Source organism: Bubalus kerabau, chromosome 1 (assembly GCF_029407905.1).
Source record: "Bubalus kerabau isolate K-KA32 ecotype Philippines breed swamp buffalo chromosome 1, PCC_UOA_SB_1v2, whole genome shotgun sequence".
Lineage (NCBI taxonomy): Eukaryota > Metazoa > Chordata > Mammalia > Artiodactyla > Bovidae > Bubalus > Bubalus kerabau.
The window spans coordinates 36026891-36044879 of record NC_073624.1 but is presented as its reverse complement, the minus strand read 5'-3'; the positions used below and the strand labels follow the sequence as shown (position 1 = coordinate 36044879).

At 37.6% G+C, this 17989-nt stretch overlaps 1 protein-coding gene across 11 annotated transcripts in view; it reads left to right on the top strand.

Annotated features, from left to right (window-relative positions):
- SOX5 (SRY-box transcription factor 5) overlaps nt 1-17989 on the top strand; it is a 1162090-nt gene that overhangs the window by 408385 nt on the left and 735716 nt on the right. Inside the window, exon 6 of one of the 11 annotated variants that reach the window (XR_008711736.1) lies at nt 14105-16450. The exons of the other annotated variants lie outside the window; for them this stretch is intronic. The gene's annotated coding sequence lies outside the window, so the exon portion shown is untranslated. Of the gene's footprint in view, nt 1-14104; nt 16451-17989 lie in introns of those variants that run through there. 11 annotated transcript variants of the gene reach the window in all.

The window sequence follows — 17989 nt, the reverse complement described above, 5'->3', positions numbered from 1 at the left end:
GATACCTGTAGTCAGAGAGAAGAGATAAGCATAAATCAATACTCAAATGCTGCTCAGTACCTCTGCTAAAATAATTTGGAGGAACAGTTAAAAACATAGATTTTATTCTCATACATTGCTGAATGGAATGAAAATTAGTATAAGTCTCGTTGGAAAAGACTCTGATGCTGGGAGGGATTGGGGGCAACAGGAGAAGGGGATGACAGAGGATGAAATGGCTGAATGGCATCACTGACTTGATGGACGTGAGTCTCAGTGAACTCCGGGAGTTGGTGATGGACAGGGAGGCCTGCGTGCTGCGATTCACGGGGTTGCAAAGAGTCGGACACAACTGAGTGACTGATCTGATCTGATCTAGGACAGGAATTAGATGATGGCTAACAAACCTACATATATATACCATTGTAACCCAGCAATCCCATTATTAGGAATTTATCTTGCAGATATGTCTTTAACAATGTAAAATCACATGCCCAAAGTTAGTCATTGTGGCATTGTTTATAAATGTAAAATATTAAACGTTATCTAAATGTTCGTACATAGGAGAATAGTTGAATACATGATTACACTATGGCATCGCCTCATAATGAGGTACCATGTTGCTGTGAAAAGAATAAATGGATAGAGAGTAATTTTCAGCCTATACTACTAAGTGAGAAAAAAATACAGAAAAATAATATCTAGAATTAAAGGGGAATAAGAAAACATACTTATATCTGATAATTGGAGAAAATAGGAAACAAAAGTCAGAGACTCCTGAAATTGGTTGTTACTTATAGAGGTTGGGCTCAGTGAATGGGTATTGATAGAATGAAAATAAGGTAGAAATTGTGACAGAGGAGGGTGATACTTTATCTGAATGTCCTTTTTTTTTTTAATATAGCTCTTGAGTTTCACGTACTCAAAAATAAGTAATTAATTAAAATGAGCTTGGATATTCAAGGAGCCTCACAAACCAAAAACCCAAAAAAGTAGCAAATTGTATTCATACGAATTACAAATGAAGAGGGAAGGGGGAAAAGAGTTAATTTGAGTAACTTTGCCAAACAGAGTTTTGATTGTATACCTTAAGATTAAAAAAAATAACTATTGTAGTCTTATAGGAAAATTTGTTTTTCACACAGTATAGATTAATGATTCTGTTTTTCAGAACCAGGGGTGAAAGTTAACATTTCTGAACCCTTGGTTATATCCTGGGCTTGTGGATAATAAGGGTTATTTTTCTCACCATAAAAGAAGGCTAGAATGAACCCTGTGATATTGAATTGGAATCTGAGTTATCAGTTGCTCATGGTGTGTGTTATAAAGAAATAATTGTGTGTGTGTCTGTGTGTTTATCCATTTATACATTCTCTATCTCTGTCTGTTGGAAGGATGTGAAAGCAATAATACCTCATTACTGATGAGTACTCCTAGTACCTAGATCTTGGTTTCTAAGCATCATTTTCCAGTAAAGGACACTGAGAACTCTTGTAGAAATGAATGATTTTAGGACAAGTACAGGAAAATTATATGATGAGAAACTGGAACATTTTGTGGTTCAAGAAAGTAGGGAATGACTTATAAAGGATGGGAGCATGTGGAAAGGACATAGGAGTCAAATTGAAGTGGCTCACAATGGCCACATCTGGAACATTTGAGCAAGGGAATATGATAATAATGGATTATACCCAATATAGTCCATGATGCTATAAAAATGTTGAAAAAAATAATAAATGGGAGAGAAAGGAAAGCTCTTTTATAACAGTAGAATACCAGTTAATAACTGTATAAGAAATGATGGAGATAGAAAATGACTATTTGGTAAATACCACATTAATAATTTTCACAGGCAAGAGTCAGACTGGATGCTAAATCAGTGGTGAAAATCTGATGATAAATAGGATACTTACATAGTGTCCAAATATTAATGTATCTTCTCAGAATGATTGTTATTTACAAAGGGGACAGTAGCAACTTTAGAGTGGAATATCCTGCGAGACACCATCTAAAACAAGTGATCAAAGTATCCCCAGTAATGAGACTAACCAGCATCATGTGCCACTCGTGTGACTCACTGAGAAAGGTACAGCAAATCATTTTTGTTATTTTCTTACCCAACATGAATAATATGAGTTGTATCATGAGGAAATACCAGACAATTGTAAACCAACAGGCATACTACAAAATAACCGAGCAGGTCTCTTTAAAAGTGTCAGGGTCATGCAAAACAAATAAAAATGGGAATTGTCCCAAATGAAAAGGGACTAAGAAGACAGGATAGCTAAATATCAGCTCATGGTCCAAGAAAAGGACATGAGTGAGACAATTGTTGAAATTTCAATAAGGTCTGTATATCAGCCAGTTGTTTTCTGTTAATTTCTTGCTTTTGCTCATTGTGCTGTGAATTTGATATTTGTATGCAAGGAGGACTTTCCTGGTGGCTCATATGGTAAAGCGTCTGTCTACAATGCGGGAGACCTGGGTTCCATCCCTGGGTCGGGAAGATCCGCTGGAGAAGGAAATGGCAACCCACTCCAGTACTATTGCTTGGAAAATCCCATGGACAGAGGAGCCTGGTAGGCTACAGTCCATGGGGTCGCAAAGAGTCGGACACGACTGAGCGACTTCACTTTCACTTTCAATATGCAAGGAAGCTGGGAATTTTGTACTATTTTTGAAATTTTTTCTAAATGTGAAATTATTTCAAAATGAAATGTTAAATTGAAAAATAAAAATTAAAATATGTACCTTAAATAAGATGTATGTATATATTATCCATTCTTCTTTATTATCATAAAAGAAAGAGTTTGCTTTGTAAGAGGATATCATCACTGGGCTCTCAGAACAAAATGTCATCATAGAGTATCATGTATGTTGCACTGTGAATTTGGTCTTATTCTGTTAACTGACTCTGTCAAACTCTGTGTAAACCTTGTGGGTACTTACTATGCCTTTGCATTTTCTAGTCTATATGCCAATAAAATAGGAATGATGATCTTAGCACTATGATTTCTAACTATTCACATCAATAGAGTAGAGCAGAGACGTCAAGTGTGGAGCCCGACAACAACGATTTTAAGAAGCACTCAAGTACAGATCAGGATTTAATGCCAGTGAAGGACCTAGTATCTTCTGGTAGGTGTAAAACTCCAGAGTATAAAAATATATCCAGAGAGGGAAGATAGAGCTAGTATATTCAGTTTGGTGGATGTGTATGAAGAGATCAGTAATCAGACAAAAACTAGAAAGGAAGTACGAGCAGAGTACAGAGTGCAGACAGTCAGTGGTTTCTGAGAGTCCAGAGTCTGAAGTTATAAACAGGGCTTGGCAATGATGGTGAACTTGATGATGCCACTGAGGTGGCCGTAGTATTGCACATGCTTGATGACAGCATTAAAGGGCTGGGATGAAGGATCAATTGCAACGTGTGGTTTCATGGAGTTCTGTGGACAAGCACCTTGTTTTCACATACATTCCTACTCAAAAATTTCATGTTTAACATCGTTGGACGATGTAGGTGAGGAGATTGATTTCATTACCTATGTTTTTATCAATGAGGAAACCCAGATTCAACATTTCCAAAATCCTATAGCTAATAAATACAAAAAGAATGTGTAGTCTGGTCCAGAGCATTCACTTGAGTTTACTTACCTCCTTCTAGCATCAGAGAAACCCTTTAATATACATGGCATTTTTGCAAATAAGATTATTCAGGGACATGTTTTTCCTGATGGAAGACTAGATCAATTGATTCTCTTTGATTTTTCAGAGGGATCTGTGACTTAAAAGAGAATAAAGAATAGATTTTTCCTTCCACACTAGTGTACAATATGGAGTGGAAGTATTTTTGCAAACTTGGAGATATATAACTCTGCTAGTAAATGTACTCAAGAAGCATCATTATCAATAGCATTTAACACAGAGATTGTAGTACTTGCCCAGAATCCCAAGAGTAAGTGCTGAAAATAAAATGTGAACTTTGTTGCCAAAAGTCCTGACAGAGTTATCCTTTGGCCAGATTATGAATTGTCTTCAGTGAAGATGGTTCTTTGATAGTCCAGCACCAACCAAGGAGACTAGATCTGCTTCCGAGGCAAGGTAACACTCACTGGAAGAGGATGGGTCCAAAGGAGCCTGAATAGCAAGCAGTGGAGTTCTGATGCTCTGTTGTGACGTTAATTAGCATTTTGAGCATTATGGTAATTTGAATAAAATTCTGTAGCGTTGCTTGAGAATCCTGGGAGTAGAGTTAGAAGCAATAGTATCTATGTAGAATGAAAAGCAGTTGAAATCTGATAGAGACCTTGCGATGAATATTCTGAGTGTGTTATCTCATCCAGCCCCTGAGAGTTTTAGCTTCCTAAAGTACTCTGGGACATTGAAGAATTTCCTCTCTCTTCCCTTTGAAGAATACTTTGAGTGATGTCAGAGTCTTTATATGACTGCTGCCGCTGCTGCTGCTAAGTCGCTTCAGTCATGTCCAACTCTGTGCGACCCCATGGACTGCAGCCTTCCAGGCTCCTCTGTCCATGGGATTTTCCAGGCAAGAGTACTGGAGTGGGGTGCCATTGCCTTCTCTGCTTTATATGACTGACATTTGCCAAAAAGATCATGGTATCTACTAAGACACACAAATGTTCCTATTTATGAATGTGTGTATTGCCATGACAGAGTAGATAAAACAAAACAAAACAAAACAAAACCCTATTTTGTTCTTTACTGTTAGATCAAGAATTCCTTCTAGAGAAGGGAGTGGCTACCCACTCCAGTATTCTTGCCTGGATAATTCCATGGACAAAGGAGCCTGATAGGCTACAGTCTAGGGGAATCACAAAGAGTCAGACACTACTGAGTGACTAACATATTTTCTGAAGAGTTCCTTGTCTGTTACATATATTTGACTTCCAAGTCTAGGATTTATTAAAGACTTAAGAGATTTATGAAGACCATATAAAATGTAAACTTTAGTCTAATCACTGATTTAGAGATTAATACTGAATCTAAGTGCTGGATGATGCTTACCTATTAATAAGTCACTGATTTTCTAGACAAGGAATGAGGCTCAGCGAAGTTCAATGTTTTATCATTTTACACAGTTAATAAGCGACAGAGCCAGAAAATGAACCCAGATTTCTTGATTTCAGGCCCAGCTTTCTTTGCACTACGGCGTGGTGCCTTATGACACGTATGAGATTAGAGCAAAATTATATTTGTTGAAATGCATGAAAAGTGTTGCGGGTCTTTTGTTGATGTTTTGTGAAGAGAGTGCGTTTATTCCCTCCTTGATTATTTTTTGTTTTACACTGCAATTAATAAATGAATAATATCCTCTGCCTACCTTAGATAGATAAGGTTCTATTAGTGGTTTTTTTTTTTTTTTTTTTTTTTTTTTTTTTTTTTTGATGATCTGCCCATAGGATTGGAAAATCCTTTCTCGTCTCAGAACGAATATATGCATACCTTTGAGTTGCTAGCGCTTGAACTGCTAATCCATTAAGTGACTAACCTGAGAAATCACTTCTCTCCTGAGAGGTGCCCTGGCTTGCAAATGTCTTTTGATAGTTCTGCAGTGGTAGTGTAGGGATTTGCAACTGGCAGGCAGGAAGTGAATTGCCATCATTTGGCTTTAGTAGGAGTTAGAGTCTTGTCTCCAACATAAGCATGAGCCAAGGTACTGTCTTCTTTTTTCTAATTTTAGTTGGAACCATTGGCACTGATCTTACCTAGACAGACTAGTGTTATTTCTACCCAGCACAATCTGCTGGCATGGGCTCCCTTCCAAGCCATGCAGTTGAACTTCTCCCCCTGGTTTACCAAACAGAGAGAGAGATGAATGGATGTAGAGGACAGGAGCGTTCACCTTTTTCATTAGAAGCCATCCTTTCAGGCATAGAGACTCTAGGTGTAATTGGTTCGATATATGACTCAGAGAGAATTGGCCCTTAGGACTGAAAATTGTGGTGTGCTTTAATTGTGGGTTATGAAATAACCAATCCAGTGTTTTGGTTTTGGGAAATGGCTATTGATATATTTAACTGCTCCAGGGTGGGAGGAAAGGTGAGAAGTGATGTCTACTCTGCAGCCCTCACCTGTTCATTACTGGGGAAGATGAGTCGTACAGTTGTCCTCTCATGATCTCTAGTCATGGGCACCCATCGCTGAATGCATCTCTCAGGCCCTCAGTCACACTGGTCATGCTGAGGCTTTCATCTGCATCTCTTTATCAGAACCCTCAGTGAGACCCCCATCAGAGCATCAGCGTTCCCTCTCGGCTAACTCCCATTCCACGGCAAGATAAGAGGGGACATCACAGCCTCTGTAAACTTGACCCTCTAGGTAGCCATATCTGTGCCTTTTCTCCCTACTTCAGTTTGTCATGGGATGTCTGCTACAAGGCTGCTGTCTCACAGAGGGCCATTCAGAAAGCAGGCCTCAGAAACAGAGGGGTTTATACGATTTCCCTTTCTCACCCCAACCTAACCTGCTCTTGACCTGTGGGAGCAGGAATGTGAGTTCCTCATATTAGTATTTGAGGTCTCTTCTCCCTGGTGACTCTTCCTTTTAAGTTATAAGTGCCCATAACACTCAAATTCTTTCACTATTTGACATAAATAATGGTTTTCCATATGTGAAAGCAGATTTTTTTTTTTCTGGTTTCTTGTGACTCATTTGGGAAAGACTATACGTGGGATTCCCTGGTGGCTCAGATGGTAAAGGGTCTTCCTGCGATGCAGGAGACCCAGGATCCATCCCTGGGTCAGGAAGATCCCCTGGAGAAGGAAATGGCAACCCACTCCAGTATTCTTGCCTGGGAAATCCCATGGAAGGAGGAGCTTGGCAGGCTATATAGTCCATGGGGTCACAAAGAGTTGGACACGACTGAGTGACTTCACTTTCCTCACTTTCTTTCATACAAGGAATGGGGGGTTAACAACATAGTATTATTATTTCACAGATCATTATGCAGGAAACCCAACGGTAAAGAGAAAAGACACAGACTGTCCTCATGGGGTGAACAGTGAGATCACACAGAGTTTATTAGTTATTATTGTTCTTCAACACGATAGATACAAGCACGTTCACAAATAGGAGATTCTAATAAACAACTAGAGAGTATGTTTAAATTTTATGGAAAGAAGGGCTTCAAAATGTGTACCACGTCCTGAAGGTCTGGTTGAAAAATAGCAAATCGTTATCCAAGTAGAAAAGAATTCCATAGATTTATTATTTATTTATGGGCTTCTCCGGTAGCTCAGCAGTAAAGAATCCCCCTGCAAACAGGAGACGCAGGTTGGATCCTTGGGTTGGGAAGATTCCCTGGAGAAGAAAATGGCAACCCACTCTAGTATTCTTGCCTTGAGAATTCCATGGACAGAAGAGCCTGGCAGGCAACAGTCCATAGGGTTACAAAGAGTCAGACATGACTGATACATATTATTGATTCATTTGGCTATGTTGCATCTTAGTTGTGATACACAGGATCTTTCTTGTGGTATGTGGGCTCAGTAGTTGTAGCACACGGGCTTAGTTGCTCTGCATCACATGGGATCTTAGTTCCCAGATCAGGGATTGAATTTACGTCCCCTGCATCGCAAGGTAGTTTCTTAATTACTGGATTATCATGAAAGTCCCAAATTCCGTAAATTCAAACCACCACTCTTCTCTCCCTCTGTCTCTCCCTTTCTCTTCAACGCTGTTCTGTCCCCATGTTGTATAGTCATTTTGGTAAAACGTCTGGGCTCCCTGTCTACCATATCCTGTTGGCTGACTTTTGCCTCCTTTTCAATCATGAATGAGCTGCCCTCTTCTAGGGTGGTAGCCTGATACAATTAATAATAATGAATAATGATCATTAAACACTTAGATCTTGATTTATGGTGTCAGATAGATTATGTTGTTTAATTATCAGAGCAGCCCTTTGGGAAAGGTATTGCTATTATCCTTATTTTACAGATGAGCAAGTTGAAGCAAAATAAGAGAGCAGGCAACCTGAAGCACATACGTGGGCACCATAGGATTTTTTATGCCACCAAATTCTGAGTCTCTATCGCTTAGGAATTGTATTCAGTTTCAAATAATAGAAACCTGAGTGATGGTAGTTTGAACAAGATAGTTTTTCTTTAACCATACAAGAGGATCAGATGCAGTGCAAGCTGCTTCACCATCCTTTGAGGCATCCGGACTCCCTCTAGTTTTCTCTTCCACCACACTTAGGCTACATCCTCATTCTGAAGATCACAAGACACCGGGTATGGCTTTAGCAGTGTAGCTCTATCTCACATCAAGGCAGGACATAGGAAAAGCACAAACAGCAAAGAACAAAGCATCCAAAACAGTCAGAGCTGTCCCCTTTGAAAGGACTTTCACTGAATCTTCCCCCAAGTTCTACTTGTATCTGAGTGCTTGTAGTAGGGTTCTATTTATGCATTTAATTGTTCTACTTGATTACTGGGAAAGCACATTGGATGGTCAGTTCGAGTTCTCCGCCATACTTCTCTATCTCCCTGATATGTTGAGTTTTCCTATAGCATAAGAATAGGAACAGAAAGTGTTTTAATTATTTAAAAGAAACCAAATTTTTCTTTTTTTATTATTTAAAATAAACCAAATTTTCTTTGTTTCTTTTCAAACTGACAGTTTCTTTGTTTCTTCAGGTCTCTTGCATGGTTATGCTTATTAAAACACACACACACACACACACACACATATGTCTCTTGAATGGAAAGATATCCATCTTCTGATGGGATATTTTCTATAGAATCTCCAGCACATATTTAGCACACACCTGCTTATAAGGAGATATTAAACTGGTCTGGAAATGGGGAACTGAGGCAACATTACCCAAGTTTAGAGAAACTGTCAAGTGATTAAACCTTGCCTCTATCTTCCAAAATGCTAATTGACAAATGACTCGTTATAGGGATAGAAATGTTTTCCTGTAGATTAGACCATTCTGAGTTGTATATGTTCCATCTTGTACCATGATGGAAAAAAAAATTGCTAGTCTGAGTATTATATGCAGGAAGTAGTATGCTTTTGCATTTATGAGACTATAATCCCAGGAAACTACTTATTCATTTATCCCAACATTTGAATAAAAACAAGAGGTTGACATTTAAGTTGTGAGAGAGTATTTGGTTGAAAACTACAGTAAATTGTAGTGTGGATTTTTAAAAAATCTGATCCATCTGTCTTTGACAAAAATTTACTAGTGTTTTCTCTGCTACCTCAGTTTCTCCCTTTAGAAAATGAAGGATTTTTTTGTGGAGTTGATGTCAGTAAGATACATTGCAATACAATGATAATTCACAGGAATTCTGACTAGCTTAGTGCTAATGCCAGGCTATTCTGTTTTTACACATCTGTAGTACAGAGAATTGTTTTATTATATCATTGTGAATGTGGTAAATATAAACTATTGTTGTGATAAGAAATTGATCTTCAAATACTTTATATATAAGAACCATGTTCTTCCAAGTAGGTAGTACAAAGCTGGGACAAACCAAATAAACACTTATCAGTGGCTTTATGTATGAAAACTTTGTTTACATGAAAACTATGTAAACAATTAGGTTGACTACATTCACTCCAGATATTTCTTGAGGGTTTTGGGTTTATTTTTAATAAATCCCTAACACCAGTGTTTCCTAATTTGGTTAATTGAATTCTTTTTAAGCAAGGATTTATAGACTTTTAACATTGAAATCAATTGTATATATTCTCATCCAATTTGGTTTAGCTCCATAAGAGAAAATTTGAGAAACTGTGAATATAAACTAGAGAGTTAAGCAGTTAGGATCATTTAGGTGTATAACCTTCTCTCATACTGATTAACTGTTCTTAATTTTAATTGGGCAGGTATATTGCATTCTTCTCTTTCCTTTCTTAATGATAAATTTGCCAACGATTATTATATGCACAAAGTAAATATGTATGATAAAGCTAATTAGTATAAAATCTTTTGCTCTATTTATTTTACTATTTCATGTGAAAATATTAATTGGGCCTAAATTAACTGAATAATTGTTAGCTCCTCTTAGTTTATATGTTAAAATCATGACTTTAGACCATTGCTAAGAATTTTTCAGCAACAGGAAGTGAGCTGGATTTTTAAGATTTGGTCTTTATGAACATGTTGGTTATTTCCAGAAATATGAATTTACTTGTTTTTGAAAAGATGACTATTTTAAGTGTAGAATTTCACATGATATTCAGTATTCATCACCTGACCACATACATATTTTAGTGTTGTCTTCCATAAAGCAATTTATTTTAAATTGTAGCTAGTAGATAATTGATTTATGTTTTAGAGATATGGATCACTTAATTTTTGTAATTGTCCACAACATAATATTAAAGACTATACCATGTCCATTTCTAATGCCAGCCTTTCAATACAGCTGAATCTTGCAATCACATATACTACCTAAGGAATCTAATTTTTTTTTCTAGTCTATAAACTCCTATAGTTGACAAAAGGGATGTCTAAAAAGATAATTGTAATGATTAATTCAATTTCTGGGTTAGGCATAATGTTGTAAATTGAGGATTACTCATAGAAATTGAATACAGAGAGAAAAATTTTCAAGTCTTTTCTTTTTTTTTTTTGTATATTGACTAATACTGAACTCCTGAAAGCTTTCCAACCTCAGAGAGCTACAATAAAATTCTAATGGTGTCCTGAATGCCAGCTCTAGTTTTGTTGCCTATAAGGTAGATGCATGAACAACCTTTTACTAGCAGGATGTCTTTGTTTTAATTTCCATTGAAGAACTCATGGACTAACACTTCAGTTCAGTCACTCAGTTGTGTCTGACTCTTTGCAACACCATAGACTGCAGCACTCCAGGCCTCCCTATCCATCACCAACTCCTGGAGTATACTCAAACCCATGTTCATCAAGTCAGTGATGCCATCCAACCATCTCATCCTCTGTTGCCCCCTTTTCCTCCTGCCTTCAATCTTTCCCAGCATCAGGGTCTTTTCAAATGAGTCAGTTCTTTGCATCAGGTGGCCAAAGTATTGGAGTTTCAGCTTCAAAATCAGTCCTTCCAATGAATATTTAGGATGGACTGGTTGGATCTCCTTGCAGTCCAAGGGGACTCTCAAGAGTCTTCTCCAACACCACAGGTCAAAAGCATCAATTCTTTGTTGCTCAGCTTTCTTTTCAGTCCAACCCTCACATCCATACATGACTACTGGAAAAATCATAGCTTTGATTAGATGGAACTTTGTTGGCAAAGTAATGTCCCTGCTTTTAATATGCTGTCTAGGTTGGTCATAACTTTTCTTCCAAGGAGCAAGCATCTTAATTTCATGGCTGCAGTCACCATCTGTAGTGATTTTGGAGCCCCCCCCAATAAAGTCTGTCACTGTTTCCATTTTTTCCCCGTCTATTTGCCATGAAGTGATGGGATGGGATGCCATGATCTTAGTTTTCTGAGTGTTGAGTTCTAAGCCAATGTTTTCACTCCCCTCTTTCACTTTCATCAAGAGGCTCTTTAGTTCTTCTCAGTCTCTGCCATAAGGGTAGTTTCATCTACATATCTGAGGTGATTGATATTTCTCCCAGCAATCTTGATTCCAGCTTGTGCTTCATCCAGTCCAGCATTTCTCATGATGAACTCTGAATATAAGTTAAATAAGCAGGGTGACAATATACAGCCTTGACGTACTCCTTTCCCAATTTGGAACCAATCTGTTGGTCCATGTCCAGTTCTAACTGTTGCTTCTTGACCTGCATACAGATTTCTCAAGAGGTAGGTCAGGTGGTCTAGTATTCCCATCTCTTGAAGAATTTTCCACATGTTTTTGTGATCTAGACAGTCAAAGGCTTTGGCGTAGTCAATATAGTAGGAGTAGATGTTTTTCTGGAACTCTCTTGCTTTTTTGATGATCCAGCAGATGTTGCAATTTGATCTCTGGTTCCTCTGCCTTTTCTAAATCCAGCTTGAACATCTGGAAGTTCATGGTTCATGTACTATTGAAACCTGGCTTGGAGAATTTTGAGCATTACTTTGTTAGCGTGTGAGATGACCACAACTTAGGGACTTCTAATATCTTAGCGACTAAATAGCAGCAAATATATATTGATCTGTTGCCCCCGAAGTATATTTTTTATATAAATATAGTTAGGCAAACTGGATTTTTATCTGTATCTTTGTATATGAAAGCAGACATCTCCACATATATATGTATGTGCTATGAAAATGTGCTTAGTCGCTCAGTTGTGTCTGACTCTTTGTGACCCCATGGCATGCCAGGCTCCTCTGTATATATATATAGTGTCCATCTTTATTACATAGTAGTTAGTCTGTTCAGGGTTTCATCAGATAATAGATTCTCTAATGCAGGAACTGTTTTATTCACATCCTATCACCCCCAACAGAGTATAATACAATGTCTTTTACACAATGGTTGCTAAATTAGTGGTTGTAGTGAGTGGTGTCCAAAAGAATTCACATTTAATCAGAGAGAAATGTACTGTTTGATTCTGATACAGGTACATGGGAAAGATGTCACTTAAAGAATGTCCCCATTATTGTCAATTAGAAATACTTTATTCTTATCTACTTAGATGGAAGCTAAGCTCTGCCAGTTTTATATAGTTTTATTTGTAATTGTGAACGTGTAGAACCACATGAGGCCATCAATCAGAAGAGAGATGAAGGCCCAACAGAATTATTTCTGTAGGTGGCCAATTTTTTTTCAATCAAGGACAGCTGAAAGGTCATGATTAAAACAGTGATTTTCCTGAAATTGTAAGTAACTGTTAGTGACTGTTTTGCACAAAGATGTCAAAACTACTTTTTTTCCTCTGAGAAAGAAAATTATAAGTTCTTGAAAATGTTGGCAATGCTCCAAATTTCACTTGTACTACTGTAATGTATTTTAATTACTGCACTTGAGTCAGTTTCTTAAAAAATATGAGGAAAAAATAAAGTAGTGTGATAGTAAGCATACATACAGTTTAAACAGTAGTCATCTAAAGCCTCCTTGATAGGTGCATACTCATTACTCAGAATTAGCCAAGGAGTAGGACTTAACAGTTTTTACCCAAAGAGTGTGCATAGCATTAATTCATAAATCTACAGAGAGATGAGGAATGATACCACTGTATTTTAATTAGAATATGGCAGTGATGTTTGAGATACTTAAGTAATTTGTTTCACGTAGGTCAGTTAGCAAAGGCAGCCAAGGATAACGAACGTCGCTAGTGATTTCTGTAGGTGGCCCTTTATTTTCGGAGTCAGAATTGACTCTGGTCCCTGGGTGATGGCAGGGAGGACTAACTGCTGGTTGTCATCATCCTTCAGATGAGGTGTGGACCTGAAGTCCTAACCATTTTGTAGTCATTAAAGATTCCTCGGAACCTTTGTAGCAGAAAGGGTTTTAACCACGGTGTCCTGGTCAGTTTCCAAATCCGGTAATTGCATTATGCCTTCCAGTGTCTTCCCGCAGGTTCTGTTTTTGTTTTTTTGTTTATTTGGGGTTTTATTGTTATTTTTGCTTGCATATATGGGGCTGTAGTTTTGGGGGGTGGATCTCTCCTTGGTTTTAAGCTCTGTGTGCTTTTAGTCTTCCTTAGGCTGTACAAGAATAGAACTGAACAGTTTTGTTAGATACACATTATTTTAGCCTGCCTTAATGGTTTATGTTCCATCCTTTTTACATGGTTTTAGTTTCATATTTGAAGACACTCATAAAGGAACAAAAGAAATGAATAATGATGTGAGGATCAACAAATATGGTGACAGACATGGGCTGCTTTTTGAGATATAGTCCCAGGGTACCTCCTTTACCTTGGAGGAAAACTCCAGAAGGCAGAGAAGATGAATGTCACTTGCTGGGTTTGAGGAGGGAATCACAAGAGAACATGAGAAGTGTTAGTTCACTTAGAATTAAAAACTGGTAAAGTTTCGTTTGAGTCCAAGAATGACATGGTTCGTTTCCATGTTAAATGTCAATCTTTTTATCCCATTGATAAGCTTGTTAAATTTGGATTTGTAAGGCAGAAGGATATGTCTCTGATTTTAAGAGCAATATTTTGATATGTCATACTTTTGATGGCCATGTTTTGAATTAGATATTTCACTCATGATCATTTTTTTGTAATCTACAGGAAGATAAAATTCTATCAAATCAACATTTACTGGATGCCATCCATATTAAAAGAACTGCATTTGATGTATTACTCTTGAAGATACTTTATTTGGTCCAAAAAACACTGTACCAAGTATTTATCCTATTATATCCCTATTGGGTTGAAAGCATTTTTTTTTTTTTTGGTTTTGTTGTTATTTTATCTATTCAACAAGGAAATGATAAAACAAAATTCAGAGTAATTTAGTTCTAGACCAAGCATAAATTTCATCCATTAGTCTCAAAACTTATCCTGCCAACAGCATTATATAGTAGAAAAAGCATAAGCTCATGTGTCAAAAGAGCTGTTTTTTAATGCTGGCTCTTACAAAGTCTATGATTTCCAAATGGGTAAGTTGCTTTAACTTGTCTCAGTTTTTTTCATTGTGAATAGGCATGATTGTAATATTTTGACCTACCTACAGAAACAGTTTTAATCAAAGGGAAAAAAACACATTTCCTTTTGAAGTAAACTCTAATTTATAATATAGTACTTTCCTTACTAATATTATTTATATTTTAAAATATTGTTGAAGTGTAGTTGATTTACAGTGTTGTATTAATTCCTTCCATACAGCAAAGTAGCTCAGTTATATGTATATATATATATTTCATGTTCTTTTCCATTATGATTTTTCATAGGATATTGAATATAGTTCCTTGAGCTATACAGTAGGACTTTGTGGTTTATACCTCACTAATGTTTTATCTTTCATCATATTGACTCTACATATAATCCTCATTTAGAAATCACTCTTCATAGATTTTTTGGACTCTTAGTTTGAGATTGAAGCTCTTCTGGGTTCTGTGTGGTAGAGCGATTCTCTTCTGTTATAGCCTCTATAATGTTCTTTTCCCAATACTAGATAGTTTTATTTTCTCATTCATCTTTTTACCATATTAAATCATGTAAGATAAATAAATGAAAGACTGTAATACTTCTTTGCCAGGCCCAGTTAATCTGAGAGTATCTGGACCTGACAGAATCAGTTGTCATTAGGATGGCAGAAGGCTGAAAACTGAGTATCAATCAGCCACAAAGAGTAGGTGATTGGAGCGGATCTTAGCAATATGGGGAAGCTCATACCTATGAAGCATCAGTGACCTCAGGGTAGGAAAAAATCTTGTCAAACTGGCGGTGGGCAGTGCAGTTTTCTTGAAGGTAAGGGTGTCCTGTCATGACTGGTAACTCCATCAACACATATTAGGAATGAACAAAATGATAAGCTGGCTGTGAGTATCAGAGACCCTTGACAGAAGTAGCAGACAATCCCAGGAGACTATTTTCAACAAGATAAAGAACCTGGTGACAGAGACCATTTAAGCTAAGTGTGGACTCAGTAAGGAAGCAAACACAAACATTCAGTTTACAAACTGTACTAAAAAGTGGGATTGTGGTGACTCAGACCTTGAGGTCTGCCTGGCTGGAGACCAGAGAGTGAAATAACTCATATCAGTATCACTCTCTTTGGCTTTCCTGCTCTAAGATCTCTTATCAGCTACCTCCTGTCTCACTCCCAGATTCACACAGGGCAGGAGAAGAGAGAACTTACATCAATTTGAGAACACGACTCTTATTCTCTTCACTCTTTTCTTCACTTTTACCTCAAACTAAAAGGTTATTACTACCTTATTTTCTTCTGTTTTTCCTCAGCCATCGATTACCTTTTCCCCCTTTTCCTCTTGAAGTTTCTGTAATCATTGTACAAAAGTTGCATAAAAATTCATTGGTTTAAGACACATTTTAGCACTTTTTAAACATATGACACTGTGATGAATCTTAAATCTCTGTGTGCATGCTCAGATGCTCAGTTGTGTCCAACTCTTTGACCCCTGGACTGTAGCCAGTTAAGCTCCTCTGTCCAGGGGATTTCCCAGGCAAGAATACTGAAGTGCATTACCATTTCCTTCTCCAGGGGATCTTCCCAACCCAAGGATTGAACTTGCATCTCCTGTATTGGTAGGTGGATTCTTTACCACCTTACCACCTGGGAAGCCCCTTAAATCTATGACTGAATTTAATTGACTCAGAAATTTTTTCTTGGTGATGTTTAAAATATTGGGTTGTCCTCAAATCCTGGATGAAATACAGAGCTTACCTGAGTCAATTGTTGCCAACATGGCTTCAAAGACAACCTGAGTCATAAAGACATATGATATCGCTGATAACACATGATGTCACAGACACTGACTGTCACTGGGGCTTGAAGGAGCCACAGTATTTTGAAAAATCCCCTGAGAGACTAAGCCACGTATTCTCCATCTTGCCACATTCTCATTATAGAGGAAAAGAGCCATCAGAGAGGGCTCTGCACAGGAGACTCCATACAGGTTTTTATGAACTCTTATCTTCAGAGCAGGATTTTTTTGCATCTGACATCTTTCCCCTCATAGAATGTTATGAGCCAGTGCTTAAGTAATCCCTGTGTTCTCCTTTTATCTATGTACATGCATGTGTCCACAAATGATGTCCTGGTGTTTGGAAAGAAAAGTGAATCTCCTTTCTTCAGTGGGTTCTATCCCAATACAGAAATTCTGCTTAGTTTCCTGAGATTGAGGCTTAATTTGGCATTTTCAATATTGATTTCTTTGGTCACACTATCTTCCAAAAATGCTAATCTTTATTTCTAAAAGAAGCATAACTTTCTGACCAGGACAGTTGAATAATACATGGAACTTTAAATTTTTTCTCATTGCCTACCTGAAAACAAACAAACATATATTTGCATGGTAATTGTATCATTGTTTAAAGTTTTGCTGTTGAATTAACATACGCGTTGTTCTATTACAAGTAGAAGGCTTTCTTTTCTTATTGTTAAGAGCTGTAAGATATCTGCCATTTGGTAAGCTGAATGTTTGGAATGTGTCCCAGTATTAGAAACTTGTCTCAATTGTTGTTCAGCCCATAAGTTGTCTCCAAGTCTTCGTGACCCCATGGACTTCAAGCACACAAGTCTTCCCTGTCCTTCACCATCTCCTGGAGTTTACTCAAACTCATGTCCATTGTGATGCCTTTCAACTGTCTCACCCTCTGTGGTCCTCTTCTCCACTTGCTCTCAATCTTTCTCAATATGTCTTAATATTTGGGCAATGTCTTGATTTTGTTGCAGGAAGGGGTGCTCTTTCCACGGGCCAAAAGTGGGCTCTTGTCTAACACTTGGAAGTGAATTGTCTAAGGAGACATCCATGCTGACAAAGCAAGAGACTTTATTGAGAAGGGGCACCCAAGTGTAGAGCAGGAGAACCCAGGAGGACTGCTATGCTACGTGACTTGCAGTCTTGTGTTTTATGGTGAAAGGATTAGTTTCTGGGTAGTCTCTGGCCCATCATTCTGACTCAGAATCTTTCCTAGTGGTACATGTGTTTCTCAGCCAAGTGGGATCCTGCGAGGATTCTGGGAGGTGGTAGGACATGTAGTGTCTCCTTTTGACCTTTGCTGAACTTTTGGGGTTGGTGGTGGTTTGTTAGTTCCATGTTCCTTACCAGGACTTCCTGTTGTAAAATAACTCTTGCAAAGAGTTACTATGGTGCCTGGCTAGGTTGAGCGATTTCAATCAGTGTTTCCTCTAGCAAGTTCATAAATAAAGCATATAAACATAACATTTTTTATAAAGTACATATACATAAAATTCTTTACACAAAGTTTTCATAGGCAGAAAATAGTATATAGTGTTAATGAAAAAGAAATACAGTAGGACTTGAGAAATGAAGGGATTGTAAGAACTAGAATTATAGACTAAAAAAGAACAGCTATTTAGTAATAAGGAATTGTAGGTTTTGATACTCTGATTTTCTCAAAGACAAAGACCTCATCTGAAGGCAATAGCAGGCTTCCAATGAGGGAGAATTGGATATTAAGTGAAAC